The sequence below is a fragment of the Saimiri boliviensis genome, chromosome 13 (assembly GCF_048565385.1).
Source record: "Saimiri boliviensis isolate mSaiBol1 chromosome 13, mSaiBol1.pri, whole genome shotgun sequence".
NCBI classification, from domain to species: domain Eukaryota; kingdom Metazoa; phylum Chordata; class Mammalia; order Primates; family Cebidae; genus Saimiri; species Saimiri boliviensis.
Window position 1 is genome coordinate 95,572,413 of NC_133461.1, and position 6,000 is coordinate 95,578,412.

The following is a 6,000-nucleotide window of genomic DNA, read 5'->3' on the forward strand; positions in this document are numbered from 1 at the left end:
ACTGGGGTGGGACTCCATCTGTGTGTACCGTCTGCACTGTATGAGAAGGACATTGAGACACTTGTGGAGTTTGCAAATTGGTTTTTGCATTGTCCCTGTGGCCCTGAGTTCTGGAATTTCAGTGCTTCATTGAGGGGTGAGCCCTGACTGGTAACGTGGCATCTGTTCTATCAAGTGAGTGGATATTTTCAGTTCTGGGCCACAGCAAGAGTTGCCACTGATTCTTGTTTTGGAATTGTTTAAGACCAAGAACCTGCTAGAGGTTTTTATCTCATGTCCACATTTTTTTAAGCTGGAAAAATTACCCTCTGATGATTCTGGTGAGGAGCTGCTATAGGCTTTTAAACTATATCCTCCATGACCCAGAAAGAACCAATTCTTTCACCTTGACTTCTCCAGGGACTACATTTCCTTGACTTCTAAATTCTATACATATCTTGGACATGGCCACAGGGCTTGAGCAGTGCCCAGTGTCTACCTACAATACATGAATTACCTTGAAAGTCACCTGGAAATACTATTATTTTATTCTTCTTTTGCACCTTAGGATTAGCCTCGTGAATACAAAATTAATTCTTCCATAGGCTCCTCCTTGAACCTGAATGCAGAATGGTATTTGGGAAAGCAAATTTGGCTCTGCCAACTGAGGCCTGAAACTAATGTGTTTTTTTTTTTGTTTGTTTGTTTGTTTGGTTGGTTGGTTGGTTGTTTTTTTTTTGAGTCAGAGTCTTACTCTGTTGCCCAGGCTGGAGTACAGTGGTGTGATCTTGGCTCACTGCAACCTTTGCTTCCTTGTTCAAATGATCCTTCCACTTCAACCTCCCCAGTAGCTGGGACTATGGGTACATGCCATCATGCGCAGCTAATTTTTGTATTTTTTGGTAGAGATGGGGTTTTACCAAATTGGGCAGGTATGCTTCCTAACTCCTTAAATTAAAAAACTGCTGCTCTGTATAGGTGGCTCACTCCCAAGATAAAAAAGGGAAGAACTGAGCTGAGCTGAGCATCCTCTGTTTCTTCTCTTCAAATTCATGAATCCTATTAAAACATACCTTTTCTTCTGGAAAGTAAGAAGTCAAGAAAGACCAGGAGTGTCACACCTTCCCATGGAAGGAGCATCTAGAATGAGGGGGATGTGCCCCCTCATCCATGTGGAAAGTGGCTTAGTGGTTGCCTAAGACCAGGGAAAGGGGTGATTTGACAGGAAATGGGGATGGCCTGCTAATGAGTACAGGGCTCCTTTTTAGGGTGATGAAATATTTTAAAATTGATTATAGTGATGGCTTCACAATTCTGTGACTATACTAAAAACCATTAAATGGTACACTTTAGTTGGATGAATTATAAGGTATGTGAATTACATCTCAGTAAATCTCTGAAAAAACAAACATGCATACAAAACATGATACAAAACAAAAATGAATGCTTCTTGAAGGTGGAGATCATGTTTCACAGTTCTTTGTGCAATGAGAATGAATAAAGGAAGGTACCTCACTGATTTTGCACTTGATTGAGGTCCTTGAGCCATTCAAGGCTTGATAGCATTGAAAACAGTAAAAGGGTCTCCTTCTCAGTGATGTTTCTGAAGACTGCACAGGGCAGAGGTAGAGTTCACCTCCGCAGGAAGTTTTCTTAAGGCACTTGGGGAAGGCTGGGTCCAAAAATATCAAGAACAACAGGCACTGGAAAGCTGGTCATCTTTTCTCTGTACCTGTGGCTGTTGGATACTCTGTCACTATTGGATTGCCCCACAAACCTGCCCCTTTTCCTGGTGATCCTTTCTTATTGTCATCATTGCCCCCCACAGTGTAGGAGCACTGTAGGAGCACCTTGATCTGCAATCATGTCTGGAAAAGTTAGGAAGCTTCCATGAACTCTGAGCACGAGTTCTCAGAGAGCCTGCTAATTGCTCTCAGTTCCTGGAGAATCTCTGCCCAAGATCTTCCTCTACAGATGCAGATCCAGAAGACAGATCTTACCGCTTTGTGCTATTCCTTCACTTAAAGGGCACCTCTGGGACACAAGCTCTGTCCTGTTCCAAAGCTGAAGCTCTCCCCTTGCTGAACCGAGACTGGATCATCAGCCTTCTCCCTTATACTTCTTCCTGCCTCTGGCATTATCATCTCCCCTCCTCCACCCGCTTCCTAGAGCTTCCAGCTTCTTTCCTGGCAAGCAGTATCAGAATAGAGCAACACAGAATTTGAAGTTAGACAAACCCGATCAGCATCTTCTCTCCTCTTCTTGCTATCTGTGTTAACTGGCCCAAGTCACTTCACTGCTCTCCACCTTTATTAGAGAGAATGATAGCTCCCTGGAGGGCATGGGTGGTGGTGGTGTGAAGAGTTAACGAGATAATGCAACTAAAGCATTTAGCATGGTGTCTGGCCCCTGGTGAGTGGTCTGAAATTGGTAGCAGCTGTTCTTATTTCCTCCTTGGACTGGGGAGAAGGTTCACCTTAGATAGTCTGATGTGGAGGCATCCTATTGTGCTGAACCCCCAGCCTCTTGGCTCTGCTGTCAGGCATGGTCCCATGGGGCTGGACTTGTAACATCTTCCTCCCCTTTTTGAGGAATCATCTTACCTGCACATTTTGATAGGGTAGAGGCAGCTCGCCCAACTGCACAAATAGGTAAAATAGTAACTGTGACCCCTTGGAGGGCCACAGTTACTGTTTTGCATATTTGTGCAGTTGGGCGAGCTGCCTCTCTTTTGCATATTTGTGCAATTGGGCGAGCTGCCTCTTTCGATAGGGTAGAGACAGCTCACCCAATTGCACAAATAGGCAAAACAGTAACTGTGGCCCCCTGGAGTTTGGGGCTTCTGGATTTGTTACTGGAATGGGGGCTAAGGAGAGGAGCAAGGTATTCACAACTACCACTTCCTTTCTTCCCTCTGCCCCGCTATACCCTCCAAAGCATTCAAATATGGAGAAAAGTTAATCCACTGACTAATGACTGATGTTAGTAAGATATATATTTTTTCTTTATTTTAAGAGATGAGGTCTCTCTATTTTGCTGTTTTTTAGAGGTTGGTCTTGGACTCCTGAGCTCAAGAGATCCTCTCACTTCCACCCCGCGAGACACTGATATTATAAGTGCATGCTGCTGTGCCCAGATTGGGAACATGTTGACATGTTGAAATGCAATGCATGAATGCACTGAGGCCCCTTTGGTCATAGGCACTTTCCAGCAGCTTCCATCCCAGGCCTCTCCCAGCCCCCACACACTCCAACACAGCCAAAGTTTTCTTTCTCAGGGCTGGTGACCTTGTTTAAGGAAGACGGGGCCATGGAGTTCTCATCGAGTCCCCTCACAGCTCTAAAGCCCTGGGCTTTCGATGTGTTCTCAGATTTTCTCATAATGCACAGTACTTGACTAGGGCTCGGTAAGTATTTCTTGACTGATTAGTCAGCGTGGGCTACTTTCCCTCTCCTTCCCTGAGAGCCCAGCTGAGTACGGAATGAAAGGGAAATGAAATAAACAGCTCAGGCTCTGCAGCCCACCAGGGTCATGATATTCACAGCGCTGTTGTGAGTCAGCACTGACCCTTCTTTGTCATTGACTGAGGCACCGGAATTTAGAGCGTAAACAGAGGAGGAAGAGGAGGAGGGTTCGGAGCAGTGGGATTTGTCCCTGGGTAATGCTCTATCAAAACCCACAGCTTTGAACAATAAAATTCCAGTAGAAACACTTCTGAGGCCAGACTGGTTTCTGTGCTCTCATGTACAGTATCACTTTAGAGCCTCTTAATGACTCCGCAAGGGAGAGCTTTTTACAAGTTAAAATTCAGTGGGAGCCATGAGCAAGTCCCCCAAATGATCTGGTTTAGCTTATTTTCAGACACACTTTCCTGCATCAGAGTGGTGGCATGTGTTCTGTCTAGTCAGATATGGGTCTGGGGATTAGAAAAATGGAGCAGATGTTGCATCATTAATTGTCTAGGATTAGACAGTCTGGAGGTTCCGGATTCAAAGTTCAGTTTGCAATTTTGCAGACAGGTATTTAATGGAACAAGGCATTTCCTTGGGGGTTTACAATTGAATTTAAAGCCCCAAAGGGCTTTACACTTAAGCTCGAATTTAAGCTTGAATTTAAAGCTTTTCCTACACACCTTGATTCACATATATACCAAAACTAGGACAGAGAGAGATTAAGTGACTTGTTCAATGCACTGCAGTAAGTTAGGGTCAGTGGTAAGACCGGAAACAAGGTTTTCTGGTTCCTAATTCATGACTCTTGTCATTTCCTCCCTGTCCGGGCCTTAGTTCCCGTCTACAGCCTATGTGTTGAAATTATGGATTGCTTGCTGGTCTTTCCTTAATGGGTAGTGGATAATGAGGCAGCTTAAACCTTAGACATGACTCAGTGTTGTTCGGCATTGAGGATGAAACAGGCTCAAAGGAATAAAGATCTAGTAACTGCTTTTTTTTTGAGATGGTGTCTCCCTCTGTTGCCCAGGCTGAAGTGCAGTGACACGATCTCTACTCACTGCAACCTCTGCCTCCAAGGTTCAAGCAATTCTCCTACCTTTGCCTCCCAAGTAGCTGGGACTACAGGTGCATGCCACCTCAACCGGCCAATTTTTTTTATTTTTATTTTTTATTTTTTAGTAGAGATGGGGTTTCACCTTGTTGCCCAGGCTGGTCTGGAACTCCTGAGCTCAAGTGATCTGCCCACTTTGGCCTCTCTGAGTGCTGGGATTACCGGTGTGAGCCACCACGTCCGATCCCAATCACCTTTCAAGGTGAGCTTTGAAGCTCTATTTCCAAGTCTTGGCAAATAGCTCATGCAGGGTTTTCCTGGTCTGGTTGCTCCCAATTTTCTGTAGCAATTAATCCCATGCAACAAATAATTCTTTTGGTTCATGTCTATATCATATTTTATGATGAAATAACGTGTATGTTTGCACTTACGTTTGAGGAAACACACTTGCACGCCTAGCCACTAAGCTTGCATGGTTATTAACATTTCCAGCATGTTGATCTGGGTTTCCTAATCAGATGGCAAATTTCTGTATTGCAGAGACTATTCCTTAGGTTTCTTTGTATTTCTCACAATATCCATACGATTTTGTATTGTCAAGTGCTAGATTTTGTCATACAGTAGATGCTTTAAAAATATGAACAAAATGGATTATAAAGAATGAAGCAAGACTAAGGCAGGAGGATCACTTGAGCCCAGGAGTTTGAGACCAGCCTGGGCAACATAGGGAGATCTCATCTCTACAAAAATACCCCCAAAATTAGCTGGGCATGGTGGTGTGTGTCTGAGGTCATGGGTACTCAGGAAATTGAAGTGGGAGGATCACTTGAGCCCAGAGTTTGAGGGTGCAGTAAGTTGTGATCACAGCAGTATACTGTAGCCTAGGGGACAGAGTAAGACCCTGTCTTGGAAAAAGAAAGTAGACAACAAACAAGAGAGAAAAAGCTGAAATGAGCTGTCTTGTGTTTCACTATCAACTTGTGCCAATAGTTCCACTTCCCTTATCTTTCTCTACCTCAGACATTCTGAACAGCAGACCAGCCACCTACAGACCAAATTTTAAAACCTTGAACTAGGTTGGAGAACAAAAAAGGAAGTTTTGGGCTAACTATGGAGACTGAATGAGTGAGAAAAGCTAGAGTTAGAAGACACCACAGAGATCATCTAGCTTGATGCTCCCTAATATTTTCTCCTGGTAGCAAAGCAGAGCGCATGTCTCCCTAGGAGTGGCATACATTTCTTTTAATCAGTGTGCTTTTTCTGTAAAAAATTCATGTCTCTCTACCTCTGGATATCTACTCTACCTCTCTAGCTACTGGGTTATAGGGTCAACCTCCAGACAGCTTTCTCATCTTCTCTAATACACCAGTGGCCCCCTCTAGCAGGCTGAGTCATTCAGGTGGTCTCCATCAAGAATTTGGAACTCAAACTGAAACAGATTGGGAGTCAGAGCTCTAGAAAGAAAAAACCCAGAAAGACCTGGTGCTCAGGGCTTCAAAGTTGCCCTGACTCCACCAT